Below are 20,494 nucleotides of genomic sequence, written 5' to 3'. Positions count from 1 at the left end.
TCTTGAGTCACAACTCCAACCCACAATCACATATTCATGTATCTATGGCGACGTCTACAGCTCATCTGCAGGACTGCTGCAGGGGCAGCTGGGTCTGCGAATGATAAAGTTGCCACCGATTTCTCCTCCTCCAGGACTATATTTCTCAGTATTCGAGGCAAAGTATGTTTTAATATAGAAGTATAGTCCATCGCCTAGCTCCTCAGTGTATATAGAGGATGACACTGACAGTTTTCATCATGGAGTTTAATGAGAGAGGGGTGTATTCAAAGCAATGCCTTATTGGCTTTTACTGTTTGTAATTTATAAGAATACGCTTCCTTCTGTGATTGATGATGATGTATTGTTCCAATATGCTCATGACACCAGAAATAAGTTCTGCGTTGTGTGCCGTTCATTGTACAGCCCTTTGGGTGATGCTGCCATAAGAGAATCTTGTGTGTTAAGCATAGTCTTTCTTATGGAGTAGTGATTATCTAGCCTGGGAAAAAATATGGGATGGTTGAGATGTAAATTAAACTTTTCTCATTTAACAGATCTATAGATACATGTATTTGTGGTGCCCAGTCCAGTTTGTATTGTCCAGTTGCTGAGGCACCTCTTGAGGTGCCAATAGACAAATTCCATAATAAGGCTTTATAGCATATAGAAATAACCGTTGTTACTAGCAACCTGAATTTCCCATTATTTTTAGGTGATAACATCTAAAGTAACGTCTCCAAATTTTGAAAGGATAGCATATATATGTCATAAGATATGACATTTTTGAAAATTGCAGTTTTTCCATACATATCTATGTGAGAGGGTTACAGTTGCCCCTTCTGGGCAGTTACAAAAATGAGGTATTTCAAACCAAAAATTCACAAGTACATATATCTCATAATTTGTAGGTGGAATGTCAACAATAATCTCTCCAAGTTATAAATGGATAGTGTATATAGGTCATAAGATATGACATTCTTTGAATCCCATGATTTGTGTGATTACCGAGAAGGGGCAACTGTTGCCCCTCTCATTGACAATGTATGGGAAAATTGTAACTTCAAAAATGTCATATCTCATGACTTATATATGCTATCTTTATAAAACTTGGAGAGGTGACTTAAGACATTGACACCTACAAATAATGTAAAATTTAGGTTGCTAGGAGCAACGGTTGATTTTTTCATTATTATGAATTTGTCCATTGCTGTGCAGGTCATAGAAGCTCTTTTTTAAAGTCCATTTATTATATACTGTTTTGTATTTTTTATTTTAAAATATCACATCAAACAAAGAGTGTTTGATGGTCAGCTAAAAGTGGTGTTGACCAAGTTGTGATCCATGTAAAGGCTGGCTTCCGTATAACTGCAAATCGTCTACGTTGTTGCCTGAGTCAGAGTGTCTGCTCTCCTAACTCTTGTGGAGGCTCTGAATGTGTAGATGGTTGTACAGAAACCAGATATCATAGTACATTCACGTTGTGAATTGCAACAAGAAGGAACTACCTATGGAATCATCAAGCTTCTAATGAATATCTTATCTGAACTATATTTTGCTGGTGTGGATTCCCTCCTTCCTTCAGTCCATGTAACTTGTATTCAGTGGGTATGAAATTAGACTGTTCACTTTTTAATCTATCACTTACAAAAATGTGACCATATTACGGAATGCAATAATTTTGTATTACATGGTTAAAGTTTCCTCAACTTATTGACTTCATTTCTGTTTGTACTGGGTTTCATCAGTATCATTCAACAAGGGGAATCAGTGGCGGATCTAGGATATTTAAAGGAGGTTTTTGAAAATTTATATAGTGCCTCTGAAGACATGCCTCCAGAAAATTTAGAAGATCTGAGGTCAGATTTTAGGCTACTTTGTAGGTCTCTAACTATTACATAGATATGTCTCTCTAAATAATAGTTAGACGTCAAGAACCAGGGTTCCATAGAACCTCGCGTAGAACCCAGTGGTTCTTGACGTCTAACTTATTTAGACTACAACTCGTTATTGTACCTTGAGTTGACAGCTGCTTGTAAATAGGAAATGTATGGCTAATTACTAGAAACAAGCCCTCTACACCTCCCGACATGGCGGGACCTCAGCGTGGCTGTTGCTACCCGTTTAAACGCCCATGCGTTGCCAATGCTACAGGCGCGTGCTATGTGTCGAAGTACTGGACTCAGCGAGTGGACTACAACTCATTGTTGCTGTTGTTGTGCCTCGACAGCTGCTTGTAAGCCAGTAATGTAGTGTTGATTAGTACAAACAAGCCCATTACACCTCCCTCTAATTCAGTACGGCTGTTACTAGCCATTTAAATGCCCATGCGTTGCCAATGTTACAGGCGCGTAATTATCGTGTTTCGTATCGCCTCAGAGCGTGGTCTCTATTGGACATGACCGTGGCTCTACGAGATTTAGAGACCACGTTTTCAGCCAATCAAATTTCAGTATCAAACTTGTTGTAGTCTAAGTATACTGATTACAATACATGTAATCAGCTAATTAACTTTTATAATTGATAATTTTCCACTTTGTCATGTGTTATATACAGCAGAAGGTTTTCTTGGGATTCCCAACATTATATCAAACTACAATTGTGTGTATAATTGACTTTGTTAAGTTTGTAAACAAGTTCAGTTTTGTTGAGGTACCAAAATGTAAAAGGTGACCTGGGAAATTGTATGTCTATTTTTGGGTGTAAGAATGACATCAAGACTTCAAACAAATTCATCCCACCGTTCTATTCCACTGTTTATACTGAGGGGTAGATAACGACCTGAAATTTCATAGATCATCTCTGAAATTATTTCTGAAAGATGAAATATTGCCTGAATTTTATACAGTTTGAAATATGAGATTTGAGAGTCTAAAATTATAGATTTACTAATTTTGAAATTAATGAATTTTAAGGAAATTTTAACTGAAATTTCTCTTGAAAGATGAAATTTGGGCAGTCATATTTCTGAAAGATGCAATATGGGCAGTCATCTTTGAAACTTTGTAGACAATTTTGGCTTGTTACCTACCCCTCGGTTTATGCACACCCAATACAATAGCACTGACTACTGGTATGGTCCTCCCATCATCCTTGAAGTGATGAAATGAGCTATCATTATATCATTATTAATAGTCACCTCATGGTAATCAAATAATCAATAGTGACTGATTACACAATTAGTGACTAGTCTGGCACCACCGACCCTATTTAGGTGCTTATACAAGCGTCCCGAAAATAGGGTCTGGTCTGTCTAGCATTCAGGACTTGTGTTTAGGAATGCGTAATTACACTGCGGCTTGCATTAGCAAACATATCGAACAGCGAAGAATTCAATCACACAGTGATGTTTTAAGGGTTTCAATCAGTTAATTTCTATGGGCAGTTGATGTTTAGGCTGTGGAGATGATATTTCTACTAAGGCGTCTATTACACACAAATGGTAAATGGAAAATCGTCCCTGGGTTTATTCACCCTGACACAAAAAGAACTTGCGCAACTTTCGTTTTGTGACTTTCGTCCCAGTATTTACTCATGTCGTACGGCCAAAATGCATTTAATTGGCAATACTGCGATTTGATTTTGTGGTCATACACAATTGTTCACAAAACACTCTAATAGAACGTACACAATTATTGTGGCCTCTTTTAATGTTGGTGGTTGAGCTGTTTCAGTGATCATATTTCAACTTGAATGTAAACCACTATTTGTACCTCATGACCTCACTGATCAGATGACATCATTACACAGGCTCTTTTTGGTCCCATTTGTAAATGAGGTAGTGTCACTAGACAGGAATACCTGTCTGTACCAGTCACTATTGTATGACAATTCTTTCAACAAGTGACACTGTAGTTGTGTTTGTGTAGTGTCAGCATTGTGTTCTGTTAGTTGTTCTGTGTTATAACTAATTACTACCTGTTGTCCTCAGGGCATGTCCAACACTGTGTTCACCTTAAAGGTGCTAGAGGTACAGAACAATGAGGGAAACAGTTATGGACAGTCATCCTAATGGAACAGATGGTGATTAACAACATCAAGATGGATCAAGCACATCTTCTGGTAATCTCCTTGTACCTTACTCATTGAGAGTGTAGAGAAACTTATATAAGTTTATGTTGATGTGTGTGTGTGTGTTTGTGTGTGTGTGCGTTTGTGTGTAGTGTATTACAGCCCACCCAGCTGTAATATCAATGGGTACCTGGTGTGTACTGGAAAAGTAAATGCCCAACTGTCCTTGTCTCATTTAGCAGTGTTGGGAACTTTGGGTTTTGCAACCTCACTCTGTGAGACTTGGACAGTCCTCCTGCAGGTTACTAGCCCTGCCCCATGAGGATTTTCCTGCACAAGACTCAAGCGCCTGAGTGGTACACAGGAATCCGAGTGCGGGCTGCAATACCTTTGTTTCAGACAGCTGCTGTATGCTTTGTGTGTGTGTGTGTTTTGTGATTTACGGTCCAGTTTTTTATATAAGGAACACTGTTACATGTCATGGCCACCTCTGATAGGTCCCAATATACATAACTAAGGTGTACTTCATGATTTCATCAGTAAGACCACCTCATTATTGAGGCCACATTGTTTGGTCCCACAGGTAGTGCTATTAATGAGTTTCACTGTATGTGTGTGTGAAGTGGACTAGTCAACTACTAAACTGTAAAAGTGTATTGGCTTATGAGTGACCTGATGAAAAGTGGTGTACTTGTGATCATGTAAACCATATAATTGGTAACACCTTGTGTGGTGAGAATTTTTATTTATTAATTTTTATAGCTTTACAGCATTCATGTACAAAATTACAATTAAAATTATTGGTGTGCATGCTGAAGGCATGCCAGCAACTAGTTCTAACATCAGTGAGTGAAAATATAAGAAGATTAAATAGTCATTTAGTTGTAGGAATGGGTTCTTTGGAACATCAATAGCATGGGCATAGAATGTAAAATGTGCAGGTTCTTGCGGAGTTGAAATTGTTAGAAAAGTGGTTCCATAAATAATCAGTTATTCGGTGCTTGATTGTGTTCACATTTTCAGAATATTCACATGTAGCAGACTTCAACCTGTTAAAACACTCTGATAGAACATACACAAGTACAGTAGACCCTTGCTTATCCAACCATGATTTGTCTGTACCCTTGTTTATTGGAATTTGAAATGACTGTTTATTTAGAGTGTTTCAAATGTGAGTGTATGTTCTATTAGAGTATTTGAATGGAGCTTTGCATATAAACAAATGAGCTTCAACTATTCACTTCTGTGAGCACCTTTAGTATTGTTTGAGACAATTGGGGTTTGGATAACTGAGTGTTAACTTGTATTGCGGTACAAGTGGAGTTCAACTTGTTTCAGTATTCACATGTCAACCTGAATGTACAACACTATTTGTTTACACAATACTCTTGTAGAGTAATGTGTGTGTAGACCATAACAACCCTGGTGTGGATAGGGGTGTGACTTTAAAGTGACTACTGTTAGAAATGTGTAACATCAAAGTGATGACCGAAGAATTGCTGTTAATAATGATGTGTTATAATGACATTAATATCATTGTAGTCATTTCATTGTCACCGCCATTAATATTGACGTTACCTTAAGCCATGTCATTTGTAGGACCACACTCACAGCTGGACTATTAATATACCAACATTACTGTATCATGTTACTGTACAATTGAAATATCATAATATGTATTACACTTCACTAAACATATAGTCACAATTTGTACAGGTGGTTGAGATGGGATATGTATTATGGCTACATACACATTTGATAATCTGTTAACCAGTCATTGAGTGTCTGCTCATGTGTACATTTTATTAGAGTAACTACACACAGTGTTACTGGAGGACTACTCCATGATGTGTCTGAGGTCCTGGGATTGCTGCTGCTGTCGTATGTAATTGTTGAGGACACATTATTTAGTGTTACTTGTGCTATACCCTCCAGGACTGGTTCAGGTAATGAACTATCTACCATAACAGTTACTTAGTTAACCTCCACACCATTAATACCACCCATCCTTGTTAGTGGTGACATACAATCATCCCACCACTAAAATGATGTGGCTTCTATTTGAACAAGTACAAGTTTGATTTAATAGGGATCACAGAAAGTGATCAAGGTTGTTTACACTTGTGGATTAAATGTTCACTAGTATACCTGTAGGTGTATCCTACTTGTTTCATTACATATGATCCCTAATTGAACTAGTACTTGTTTGTTACCATAAATATATTATGACTAGTTATGGTGAACTGCACACATACTGCTAGGCATGCCATAAAATTTGAACACATGCTCCATACATCTACTACTGAGAAGTTTGAAACATTTCAAATGAAAAACAGTATGAGAAGTGTCTCAACAATCACTACAGAAAATATGGACAATAACTGTGAATAGCATGTAAGAATATAGTCCGGTAGATTTAAGGTTGGACCCGGAAAAAATTCGAAGAAAGCTGATTTTGGTATCATTAGAAAGCAAATTTTTCATAGAATAACATATCCAAAATCTTCTAAAATCCATCTTGGGGAAAAATGTTTATGGCCAATTTAGTATTGAGGCATATGTGACTGGATTCAGGAAAGTTGTTCTTCCACACGTATCCAATTTACCAACTTTGACAACTCTTAACTTCAGATTGGAAAATGATATTGACTTGAAATTTGATCAGTAGTGAGCACCAGCATCACTTATTAGGTGGAGAAAATTTCAGGTTGATGTACACTAAGTTGTGGTTTCTTTATTAAATGCATTTGGTAGACCTATTTTTGCAAATCTGGTCATTTGTGGAAATGCATATTATCCTTAAAATATTTTCTCATAAGAAATTCATTGCAATCAATATTAGCTGTATGAAATAAGGATAGGTGCCTATCATGTAAGTTCTGAACAAATATATTTGTCACGATTATTGTAAACAGTTTCTTCAGCACTTCTGCAACTCTCTTCCCTGCAACTGCCACATGCTGCAACATACTTTAATCCATGATTACACTGAGAGCGTAATGTTGCTACCACATGGACTTGCAGTAGAAAGCTTGCATTTAGATTGTACAAATTTAAGTTAAGACTTCTGGTGCTAGTCCCATGTCTGTTATCATCAGTTGCATATAGCCTCGATCCTTCTAGTTTCCAGCTCCATTATGGTAATGGATCAAGTTAGTCATTAAGTTCCTTCTAATGAATAACTTGTAGATGCACATACAAGTTGTGAAAGTGTGTTGTTCTTGCAATCATTTGCACATCATTTTCTTCTTGATTAGGCCAACTTTATCCCGTTCAAATGTTGCAGATGTTGTATCACAGCAACTCCATGCAGGCATGTGAAAAGAGAAGATGTAATTATGACATTACAATAGGACCTATGTGCCAAATAATGTCATCAATTTTCCAATGTTCAAATGTTTCCCAACCTTTGAAAGAAAATATATATTTGCTATGCTCTGGTGCACCATGCAGGAGGACAAGAACATCAGTGTCAACAACACACTTTATTTCCTTCAATTGCAAATTGAAGTGCACATTGAACAATCAGTTTGTCAGTATCCAAATTACTCTGATGCACAACCTGGCCATCATCTCTCAGATATTGGACAATCAATTGATATTTGCTCAAACTTCCTGGTTTTTGTATGCTTCCATAGATTCACTTGACTGAATATCTGCACCTGCACATACGTACCATAACATACCTGGGGATGCTGCCAGCCCTACACACTGATTGCACACATGGAGATTCTGACATACTGATAGTCCAATGCACATTTCAATTTTGCAATTGAAGGAAGTAGATTGAATGTTGTAGTTGATGACAACAATGAAGTTCTTGTGTTACTGGTGCACGCTGGAAGCAGAACATGACAAGTACATATCTCTTTTCATTCAGAGGTTGTAAAACATTTGAAGATCTGGAAAAATGATGACGTTATTGAGCACATATGTAGGTCCTCTTTTCACATTCCCGGGTGGCTGTGATACAATGTCCGCAACATTTGAAGAGGTAAAGTTGGCCTAATCAGCAATCAAATGATGTGCAAACAATTGAAAAGTTAATGATGGATTATATAATGTAACAATTGCACATGTTGAAAAAGTTGGAGTTTGATGGAAATCAGTCTGATTTAGTATACAAAACAAAGTACATGGAAATGGTGGCATCAGAAAGTTATTACACATGCGAGCTGTGAAAGTGTGCTAACCCTTGCAGTTGGATGGAGCTTTCAGGATCAATGGTTTTAGCTGATGCAAGAAGTTATTCATTGGAGGGAACTTAATATGGGGCTGGAAACTAGAAGGACTAAGGCTGCAACCGATGATGATAGACATGGGACCAGTCCCATAGATCATATAATTAAGTTTGTACAAAATATATTCTAGCTTTCTATTGCAAATCCATGTGGTAGCAATATTATGCTCTTGTTGCAAACATGGATTATTAATGTGTTGCAAAATGTGGAGGAGAGAGTTGCAGAAGTGCTAAGGAAACTATTTCTTGTGAAAAAATAATTTTAGGATAGCACATTTTTGTTGGTCACAAATGACCAGATTTGCAAAAATGGGTCTGCAAATACATCCGATTGAGAAACCACAACTTAGTGTTCAAGTTGAATATCAATCTGAAATTTTCTCCACCTAATAAGTGATGCTGGTGCTCACTACTGATCAAATTGCAAGTCAATACCATTTTCCAATCTGAAGTTACGAGTTGTCAAAGTTGGTAAATTGGATATGCGTGGAAGATCCACTTTCCTGAATCTAGTCATATATGCTAAATACTAAATCGGCCATAAAAAATTTTCCCTGAGGTGGATTTTATGGGATTTTGAATATGTTATTCTATGAAAAATTCGCTTTCTAATGATACCAAATTCAGCTTTCTTCGAATTTTTTCCAGGTTCACCCCTTTTTTCAGTTATATCTACCGGACTAATACACAATATAAAGTTTCATCAAAATAATTATGAGGGTATACATTTCTGGTGTTTGCCAGGCAAACTAAACTATGAAGCAGCAAAATTTCTATCAGCAAAAATTTCCATCTCTACTGTAGTTGCTTCAAACTTACTAAGTATTGTATGGGTGCAGTAGTACTGTGTATTAAGGGTCATGAAGGTTTACATATTCTCACATAAAATAATGACCAAAAACTATTCTCACAGTACCTTCACTGTGCCTTGACAGTATTGATGAGTTACTATATAGCTAAGTACAAAAGTGTCTTCAAAATGCTTCTGACAAGTTGGAAATTTTTATATTTTAATATAGTGGAATTTTCTACTAACTGTGTATACTATATGCCTTCAGACAATTGTAACTTGATAATGGCTAAGCTTGATTATTTTACTATTAGACATCACTTCAGTTTGACCAGTGAATTTCGGCATAACCCAATTTGTACAATGTATTCATCATGGGCTCACTTTTGTCCTTCATTGTGTATAGTGAAGAAACTGCACAGTACATACATATGTGAAACCTTGTGTATTATGTGGTATAATGTGTGTACATCAGATGTGTTTGGTTGTGTCTCTGTACAATTAACTGAGAGGTGTGTATGTGGTGGTGTGTGGGTGTATTATATGTAGTGTATGTACGTATAAATATATGTGTATAATTATGAGATGTGGTAGGTCACAAACAATTCTTTGTATTGGTAGATTATCAGCCTAACATCTGGTGTATATTTATGACAACCGACATTTTATGCATTTTAACAGACATTTTATGCATTTTAACAGACCTTTACTTGAAGGGCCTACCATTATTATCATACAGTACAGTACAGAATTGTGTATTGTATAAGAGTAAGTACAGTGGACTCCCGGTTATCTGAACCCCTTTGTGGATATGAAGTTCTCACTAATATTGGTGGTTTTGTTCTGTATCAGTTGTTCTGCTTTTGCAACCAATCTGTCTCCTGCTGCTTCAACATCATGTAGAAAATTGGGAGGAAGACTGTCCAGAGGTGATGGCCCTATATGATTGTATGTATCATGTAAACTCTTGAGGTAAGAGTATATAGTAACCTTATTTCGTACATTTGATTAATTGTTTATCTATAGTAGAAGGAAATTTGTTACAAAGAAATTGAGTGCCCTATAAAAACTTTGCATAATAAATTATCTGACACAACCAATCCAGACTATTAGTAATTGTTTTTGAATCAAAAAATTTTGTTTGGTTTCCTTCTGCAATATACTTTACCTGATGGTAATATGTCTTTGTGTTTACAGAATGTTGAACTGCACCTGTCATGTAATCTGAAGTAGTGACAAGGACCATTCCGCAAGTCATGAAGAAGAGCTGCCATATCACCTGTGGCACTATGCATCTTGATAGCACACCTCGCCCCATGGGTGATCCTCTTCATCATGGATTTGGATAGTCCTTGCTTACTATGGTAAGCTGGTTTGTCATTGTACACTCCCTCTAGCCTGTTTCTGTAGCATTTCATGACATGATTGGCACACTCCACCTTCTTGATGACTATTCTGTAAGATGGCACCCCAAAAACAACAGCATGGTAAACCGAACTATCCACATCACCAATAAGCCAGTAGTACTGAACACCATGCATCTGCTCTGACAGTTGAAAACCCTCAAAGATGATGTCAGCCTCCATGCTGCAAGAGTTACCTGACCAATTACGAAAACAGTTGTATTCTGGTATTGGCGTTTCTCTCCTTGCGTTGATGGCACATATAGAACAGTGCTTGTTCCTGACTCCAATGAACAGAAGTCCTTTGGTTGCTGCCCCAAATATAACACCAACACCAGAATTGACAATATAGGAATGTCCATGGCTCCTCTTACTCCAGCCACCATCAACTACCTCAGTTATCGCTGGCACTGTGTTGTGGTAGCTGCCTCGTTGGATGGCCAATTCCTCCTCTTTCTGACCAGCAATAAGTATTTGTTCAGTTACTGTTTCTTTAAATATTGTTCCCATGTCACATTCCAGGTCAATGAAGGATGGGGTACTCAGAGAAGGGACTTGGAAACAGGCCAATTGTTCCTTCATGTATTCAGCACCACCTCCAGTAGCTATCTGCCCTAAAGCAGCACCGATGTTCACATCATAGTGATTAGTGCCATTGGTGGTAGTAATTTCAGAGGTGGTAAACCGAAACAACGAGGAACACTTCAAGCACTGGCATACCATTATTGACGCTAACCCATAATGACGGCTTGTACCCAAGGAAGAAGAACACAAGGCTGAATGTTGGGTGATGGTTTCAATAAATTTGCCCAGCAGCACTAGAGAAATTACTCTGTTGCCTGTTAGTAAACAGTTGGGTGGTGATGAGTTAGCTGCACAGAAGAATGAGAAAATGCTGTAATAACTTTTTTATTAGTAATAGTGTATAGTTGTTTACCTGTTGTCTTGACTTGTGTATTCACTGTATTGTTAGTTTCATGGTCTAGTTGTAATTATAACAATAATAAAGCTGTACAATTATGTCTTAATTTACCATTTGTTTTGCTCCACCTGGCTTGTATAGCAGCAGCTGCTTGTTGTTTACGCTTGTGCTGCATTGCTTGCCCATGTACCAGTAGTTCTTGGTTACTATGCATGGTCTTGCGCCCTAATTAGCTACGTGCCTACTTTGCTTTATCCTGTTACATAATGGCCGCATGTGACGTAAAGTATTTGATATGGCTTCTTTGTGCGCGTTATTGCTTTATCACCACCTTAATGTCAGCCCTTCATGCATACATTGAACTGGTATATAGTTCATTTCTGCCCATATACCACTTTTTCATGTTTTGTTTAACTAATCTTCTCAGAAAACACTGCTAACATGTAGCAGTACACATGTAGTTAACAAGCTTTATGCTTCAGGAGGTGCATTTAAGGAGTTGTGTACCTTTGTTTATTACTGCAGTTTTTGATCTGTGTGTGGTTCTGTTTCTCTGTGTAGTCATTCTATTGGTTGTGTTTATTCTCCTCCAGGTGAACAAGCGAAGAACTGATTTATGATGTAATCCTACACGTCTACACTTCATGTTGGGGAAACCAACTTGAATATGGCTGCAGAAATATGACCAACTAGTAAATATTCAGCTACCGATGTTGACATATCAAGAGGTAGGTATATTAGTGTACAAATAGGACCTGAGACCAGTTAGTTATCTAAACTGTTGACTAAATTTCAAATGAATCCTTTATTAATTGAAGTGTTCAAATAGTCTATAATTTTTGAAGAACAAGTTTTGTGTACATTCCAGATACATCTGAAGTCCATATCATCCCCAAGGGTTTTGTATGCAATGTAAAGTCCAGAATTTAGTATCGTACCAATTATGACTTTTTATTTTGGAGTTTTAAAAATTCTACTTGTGTATAGTATTATCCACTAAGAGTAATGCCTGTAAGGTCAAGTAAACAGATAAACTAATGTGAGGACATCTGTATTGCTAATGACCATCAGATATTTTACTCTTCAATACAAGTGTAAAGGGTAGCATTGTATCTGTTTAGGTATGGATTGTGGTCACCATATGTGGTCTCAACAAAGCACCAACAAATTACCTTAATGTGTGCAATGATATAGAGTTCTTGATGTTGACCCAAACTAACAGTTAACTGTCTTGACCATGTTGCTATCTGTGCTCTGAAGTTCTCATTTTAGCAGCTACAATTAATTCACATACAACTATCAGTTGCCCTGATTGTTAGACATGAGGATACATGTAGTTTATAGGCATAGCTGATATACTGGTAAAGCTAGCAGCATAAGTAACATAATACCATCTATGCTACATAACAGGTATTAGCCCATTCAGATCCATTTTAAGACTGCGATTATGTTTGTATAATTATAAGAAACAATTCACTGTAACCTGAAATGCCTGTGTTGGGGGTGGCACCCAAATGAAGAGAATGTGATACTACAGAGCCTGAGGGTTTCTAAATTCCATAGAACTCTGTGTTTTGAAGTCTAATTTATTTAGACCACAACCATCCTATATGGTGATAATCTCAAGTAGCAGCCTTTGTTATTCCATTGATACCCCACATGCTGTGGTCTTACTAGGTTGAAAATTTAGTGTCTTTAATTGATAGTTCACTGTTCAAATTGGCATATCTGTGCATATTTGTATAGTTATTTTTCACATTTTTAATGTACTCTCATAGTTCTTTCATCATCTGTTCACTATGTCTGACCATAGGAATGAAAGAGAGTCCACATGCCAGAAGGAACTTTTGGTCATCATCCGATTCTAGATTTCAGAAATTGATGTTGTCATCACTACAGGTGAGGCTATCTGTTATAGTGCACTTGTGAGGGTCATGTGGCTTACATTTCTTCCTATCTTTTAATGGTTTTCTATTACAACTAGGGCCACTGTTTGGTGATGTCGTTACTTCTGGACTGGTGGACAGACAAATTGGAGAATTGTGATACGTAGTTGGGTGCAGCCCAGTGGCCTCGTGTGGATTCTTCAGCGGTGTGTATTGTACTATCATGATGTGCCATATCATTTAGGGTGCAATCGTCAAGTGTTTCTGGCATTCCCAGAGTGCTCTGGAGGTGTGTGGTCTCACTTGGTGGGTTAGGTATACACGACATCTATAGCCCCCTTCATGAACTGGTAAACACCAACTATGAAAAGAAAATTGAGATTTATATACATTAAACTGATTTGCATATATGCCCTGGATGTACATAAAATAATAAATTATTCTATAGAAAGCATTATAGATATTTTTCGCATCTTTGACCGAGCTATATGACACACAAATTCTCACTATAGGTCTGTGCAAATGGAGCCATCAAGTTGATTAATAATTTGTAGACATTGATTTTTTTGTGCGTAGTGATCTTCTGGTGTATTAATAAGCACCAGTTGTAATGTTGTGAATGTTTTAGTGTTTGAAGTGTGTTTGTATGAAAATTGTTATAAGATTTTCAGTGGCATTCACAAATGCGGGGGGTGGTAGGTTATTGGTCCAGCTTTGGTCATGAAAAGAAAAGGTGCTCCAGTGTGGGACGTACCCTCAATAGCCTTGCTCACCTGATGTGTTGTGTGGCAAAGTATGTGGAGAGCAGATCAGCTGATGGCATGTGGTTAACAGTGTTCTCTACCACGTTGGCTATCTGAGGTAAGTGGAAGGTGAAGATGTCATGGTTGTGAGAAGGAGTCATTGTGGCTTGGTTGTCAATGATCACCATCTTGCCCACTACGCATTTTGGAATCACATCCTGATCAGGTGGTCTCCTCCATGTTAGGGAGTTAATGGTGGAGTAACATTTGGAAATAATTGGCTAAGATTCCGCTAACCTTTGCCATCACTTTATTGCAGGTAGTTTCAATAATGTTACCTAATTCATACAACCACATTACCATTTTGTATTATACTTTGTTCAGCTTGTGTGTGCCACCATCAAATACTTTGTACATGTCATCATGTACGGCTGCTTCTCCTTATCAGAACTGAGCCACAATGTGCAGAAGTATTGTGTTGGAAGAAATATCCATGCAAAATCAGGCCTAGGTCAAAATTATAGCAGTCATAAACTGACACTGGGACTTGTTTATTACCCAATTTCATACCATGATGATTATGAACAATAGTTTAGTATTGTAATAATATGTGCCTGATTTGACAAAACCAGGCTTCCACACACATCCAAATTTGTGACTTTGAAGGACCATAACTCAATGTAGAAGGAAGCTATAGCTATCACTTTCAAATTTTCACCTGTTATTGCATTAATGCAATGAAAACATATTGTGAAAATTGTAGGTCAATAGCATACCGAGTGGTCAAGTTACAAGTGGTTAAAGTGAAAGGATAGGATGTGTGTGGAAAACTGGTTTTGTCAAATCCAGTCATGTACTATAGACTTTATTTATTTTTGTAATACTGTAATAGAGTGCACGTTTTATTCAAGAATTTCTAATAGAACTTTAGTGCAATCTAGATTTTCCACTGGTAGATTCACTACTTTATATCATTGAATCTGTACTTCATTTTTAAACAAATTATAATAATTATATTATTGTACATATTTTGTTAACTTTTTTATAGCATAGCTATGTTATACAAGTGTTGTTGTGACAGCTTTATTAAAGTATATCAATCTCGTTGATTGTCTCAAGCTCCGTAATATTTAAGAGACGTGGTTTGCCACTACAGCAAAACTGCAGCTGAATCGTTAAGGAATGTGGGTCACTGCATGCTCTGATCATTAAGGGTCAGACTATGCAATTGTTTATAAGTAGGTATCTACTCCCTCTTACAATAATACACTTCAAATAGTTTTGTGGCATCTAATTACGCTCCTCTCTGGTAAGGGTCAATTTAATGCCTTGGTATGTTTTCTTTGCATGACAAAGAGACAATTACCATGTAATTGAAAGGCAAAGCACAGAAGCCAAATCAACACCTTTCATTGTCAACAAAGATGAATGGGACACAAAGGAGGACAATGGTAAATCCATGAAGAATTCATTGTGCGTACTGCAGTATGCCGAAAGGCACGTGTCTGGCTGAAGCGATTTTGAACAGTGAAAAAATTAAGCCCATAGCCTTAGCTGCTATCAAGTTACGCTTGTCTGAAGGCATCAGTCTGTTACTAAGTCAGTCAGTCACACTAGAAAATTCCGTTGAATAATTTTAGTTAAAAAATTCATAGCAACTAGTTGAAAATGAATCTGAAGGCTTGTTTGGGCTTAATTTCACCTAACCAATACTGCTTCAGGGAAAAGTGAGGCTTGATGTTTTTTCACGGGCTATGCCCAAACCTTTATGGTCCCTACTATACAGTACTGTATGATAAAAGTTAGTTTGTAATGTACAGTACAGTAAATTGGCCATATCTCAGGAGTGCTTAATGATAAAAAAACCAAAAAAACACCCAGTACCTGATTTAAGCCATAAAACAGAAAATTGACCAATGTGCCAAAATGATAGGCTTACAAGATCAGGTCACAAATGTGACTCAATTTTGGAAAACCATCCTTTTTGGCACATTGGTCAATTTTCTCTTTTGTATCTAAAATGAGGCACTGGGTGTTGGCCTTTGTGTCAAAATTTCAGCTTGTTATCTTGTAGGGCTCCAGAGATATGGTCAATTTTACTGTCTAATACATTACAAAGTACATAACTTCATATTAATGCATTGAATTCTGTGCGTGATTAAGCATGACAAATTGTGACAAATCATTTTGTTTACAATTAATTCTGTATAAAAATATTATAAAGAGACTTTTGATAGTTAAATCAAGTGTTCCTGGTCCTTTTCTTTAATTAAATGCCATGTATCATTGTCTAAGACTTAGTTTTAACATTCTAGCACCTGAACAAATCACCTCATTTGTAAGTTAATTGGTGTCCCACGCATGGTGAAATCACTACATGGTCTGATAAAATCATCCATATCTCCTAGCAGAAAGAAGCTTTGGGTGTGAAATTTCACCTTAATAAATGTGTAAAAAAATTAATTTAAAAAAATTGCTGAATTTTCAATTGAGTTTTCCTGCAAAAATAGCATGTGCCCAAAAGGATGGCTTTCCAAAATTGGGTCACAAATTATTATTCACAAAATCTTTCCCAAAGCTAAGTACTGTAATAATTACACTATGCATGGCCACAAGGGATTTGCCACATATATATATATAACTACCAGACTTGGACATAATATCAGGCAAATCCAAGTGACCATAATCCATTATAATATTATGTCCTATCCAAGCATGCTTACACTTAATAGGTGAAAAGACAAACCTCCATTCACCCCATTAGTTTTATACAAAACATCGATTGTGGGTTATAGAGTGGACTTTGGTACTCACACAACTTTATTCATGCACCATACAGCCTGTACGTAATGCTGTTTTAAAAGTGATTGTGGGTTTAATTTGCTTTAGTGCATGGTATCATTTCTAGCTATTTTATTATAACCTGTAACCCCATTAAAGTAAGCTAAGTTGTTAAGATAAACACTTAAGAGCAATTAATACATGAGAATGTCTGTCATGTGATTGACATGTGCTGTGTGGAAAAACACGTACAATCCCAACACTACAAAACAATCAGGTAAGATTTAGATTTGATACTGGGAAGGCAGCTCAGCTAGCTGTTAGCATTTGCATTTATACATATAAGTCATAAGAGAAGCTGGAAGGGCTGTCAATATTGCTGTTGCAATATAATATAGCTGCAGAGACCATATAGTACAGCATTTACAGAGCTGATATCATTAGGTTGTAATAGTATAATATTATAGTCACACATTGCTTCTTGTGCAAACTGTTACTTGGAAAAACAACAAAAATTAAAAACAATGTCCAATGACAGAGGAGTAGCTACAATGTAGACAATTGAGGTAGTTGCCTCACCAAATATTGCTGACTGAAGTCACTGGACTGAGAGCTCATTAGACCTTTTAGATGCACTGAAAGCTTACATTAATAGTTTATATGCTATTTATTTCAACCTATTGTACATAGTAAGAGTCCATCCAGGGTTAGCTCTAGGCGGTTAGCTACTGAAGTTTTCAAAAACTAGTCAAGCAAGATCGATGTACTCTAATAGAGCAGTCACCCTAATTGAGCAATCATCCTAATACAACATTTAAGCAAATTTTTATAGTTTTGATAAAATTAAGCTACTTAAATTGCTCTCACAATCAATCTCAGATGGTCTAACTTTTTCAGATGGTCTAACTTTCCCAGGGGAGCATAATCCAGACCCCCTGGATTGACATGTTACAAGTGCTTAGCTATATACTAACACTACTCAAGTCAAGGTCTGAGCAACATGTATAAAATACCATAATGTACATTCTTTGAAATACCATAATAGTAGGACTAAAATTACCTCCATATTCAATCTTATTACTCTTAACTTTCCCGTGGGCATTCCCCCAGACCCCTAGCTGGAACATGCTATGTATACCTGATTGAACTTACACACTAGAATGCATGCATCATTCATAAGCATTGCAAGGTCTGCCTCACCTATTTAAAATTTCTAGCTATGCCCCTGAATGAATTTTGAGATCAATTTGACTACTATTTTCTGCTGTACATCAAGTTGTGGTAGCTAGAAAAGCAAGCAATGATTGGGCTAATCAAGAAGTTGTTCTCAAGTTTTGAGTTTTCCCTTGAAAAATTGTTTGGCCAAGATTGAAATATGACTTCTCAGTTATTTATGGCAATAAAAAGTGGACTGTCACATTTTCAACCTTTTATGACAAATAGTCAGACTCAGTTCTGAAGGGCTAACCAAGTCTGGGTCTGTAGAACTGTGATGTCTTGCATGAGAATGAGTGAGCATAATGCCTTTGACTTGTATGGGCTTTACCCTAAGCTTCACCTCTTTAGTAAGACAACCTTGTTATTGCAGCCAAGTCGTGTATGTACAGCTAGGTTGTACTTATTTCAACCAAGTATTACTAAAGTGACCTCTCATTACCAAGACTACCATGTTATAGTGACCGCATAAATTTTTGGCCCCATATTATGAGAGGTCACTATAAGTTTAACAAAGGACAACTTATTTAATTTTTTGGTTCCATACATGTTTTGAGAGCCATGAGACATGTTCAGGAGGCCAATTCCCTATCTCCTACCCTACTACCCCTATACCAGTACTACCAGTAGTAGTAGTAGTACAACACAATCCACATCTTCAGTTAGTTACTGACAACACAAGCACTTATACCTGAAGTGATTACGCTACAGAAGTTCATTAACTGCTCCTCACTGGTCAGTGTATGTGTAGAGTGCTACTGTATGTATTGAGATTTTCAAGGGATGTAAATGTTCACAATTTGGATTTTTTTGGTAGCCATGGCTGTCTGCCAAATTAATTTTCATCCTCAAGAATGTGTAATTATCACAATATTAATCTATGACACTAATCCCTGTACATTACATTATCTTTGCTTATGTTCATCTTGCCACCTAAAAAAGCCTCCTGCCTCCTACAACTATTAACTACAAAAATTTCATTTGTTTGTGTGTGTATATTCAAGGTTCTGCTCATATTGGTCAACAGTGTCCACCACATTTTAGTGTTTGTGTCTTTACTTCAGCCTGTTATGTGTGTCTCTAGGGCTTGCACAGTGGTCCCTTGTATTTTGACATGTTTTCATCATTTCTGTCAGCTTACTAGAATTTTATACAATAATTGTTATTATTATGTTCTTGTGCATGGTTTTATAAAATGGAAGGGTGAGGTATGCACTGTGGTTAAATGTAGCAGTCAAGTATCTTTGGATATCTGTATGTGTTTGCTTTCACAGTATGAGAAGCAATCCATTCCACACACCTCTTACTGTGGACAATTTTTGTAGGTCTGCATCAAATATGCCGGCATAATAAAATGCATAATAAGCTGGAGTGCTATACCAGCATCATGTTAAAATATTAGATGGATATTTCAAACTATGGAACTTAATTCTATGAAAATAGATTGATGCTCCCTAATAGAACAGTTAGTGGAAACTAGATTGATACTCATAGAATAGTCACTCTGTAGTGAAACACTTTAATAGAGTGTCCACTTAGTAATAAGTGTTCCAAGATAATGTTGCAAATCTAGGAGCATAACACAAGTATAATGGAAACACCTAAAGAGCATAATATAGGTGATAATATTTGGATATTTCCAAAAGCATTTTGGGCAAAATTTTGAACATAGACTCAGGCCTATACAGAAAAGTGACAAAAGTCACATGATGGTTATATAGCATGAAGCTATTACTGCCCTATACCATGAATATGTAGTAGTAGAGAACAATAATGGAATTCAAAGGAAGATTCAAGATTCATGTCTATACTGAACGGCAAAAAGAAGGCATGGGAAACTTCCCTACTTGCTACGTATTCTAGATATGATCCCTAATCAAATTCAATTATTATTGTTATTATTATTTCCTTGTACTTGTAGATCAAAACTTAATGCACACAACAAAGGAAGTCACCTATACACCTACAGCTGCTCAGGTGTGTCATTGTTTGACTGTAGAAGTGAATCTTTTCATTAAAGTTGCACAATAATGTGTTTCTATAAACTCTTGATAATAATTATATCGTATCATGTGTAGCTCAAATTATTTTATAGGATAATATATTATGCACTGTGACATTAATTTTGAATCAATAAAATAAACTAACCTTGAACAATTAAGACCATAAGGAAAACAGTAACTGATGATATTAGGTGAACAATTGGTTATGTCACAGATTTTTCCTTTACCTTAAACATTGCAACTGGTGGAAAGCAAAGAAGTGGAGAATTTTACAATGCCTTTATTGCTGCGTGCATAGAATCAGCAGATAGTATTCAAAATTCCTACAGTAGTATTTATAACACCACAAGTGGTGTTTGTCACTGTATAATGACCAACTGTATTGATTACAATGACAAGACAAACCATTGTGATCTGAAAGTCTACCATGCATTGAAAGTGTTTACTGATGGTGCTGAGTCAATCAAAGTGGCAAGAGCAAAACAGTGGTTCAATATATATAATTGCATGCACATAGGTGG

The 20,494-nt window shown here is 36.7% G+C and overlaps 2 long non-coding RNA genes across 5 annotated transcripts; both read left to right on the top strand.

Moving 5' to 3' along the window:
- Positions 1-9: 9 nt before the first annotated feature.
- Positions 10-11,929, top strand: LOC136252585 (uncharacterized). Of its 3 annotated transcripts, none has more exons than XR_010699713.1 (6): positions 10-162; positions 3,911-4,041; positions 5,800-5,936; positions 9,723-9,992; positions 10,218-10,384; positions 10,431-11,929. It is a non-coding gene; the product is annotated as an uncharacterized lncRNA (long non-coding RNA). The 3 variants fall into 3 exon arrangements; XR_010699714.1 differs by lacking the exon at positions 10-162 and adding an exon at positions 2,116-2,215 and having other exon boundaries at positions 9,873-9,992; XR_010699712.1 differs by lacking the exon at positions 10-162 and adding an exon at positions 2,116-2,215.
- Positions 11,930-11,938: 9 nt separating this feature from the next.
- On the top strand, positions 11,939-15,079 carry LOC136252588 (uncharacterized). Of its 2 annotated transcripts, XR_010699718.1 has the most exons (4): positions 11,939-12,073; positions 13,159-13,244; positions 13,330-14,293; positions 14,359-15,079. It is a non-coding gene; the product is annotated as an uncharacterized lncRNA (long non-coding RNA). The 2 variants fall into 2 exon arrangements; XR_010699717.1 differs by having other exon boundaries at positions 13,330-15,079.
- Positions 15,080-20,494: the final 5,415 nt, after the last annotated feature.

Source organism: Dysidea avara, chromosome 4 (genome assembly GCF_963678975.1).
Source record: "Dysidea avara chromosome 4, odDysAvar1.4, whole genome shotgun sequence".
In the NCBI taxonomy this organism is placed as follows: domain Eukaryota; kingdom Metazoa; phylum Porifera; class Demospongiae; order Dictyoceratida; family Dysideidae; genus Dysidea; species Dysidea avara.
This window is presented reverse-complemented; position numbering and strand designations above follow the sequence as displayed.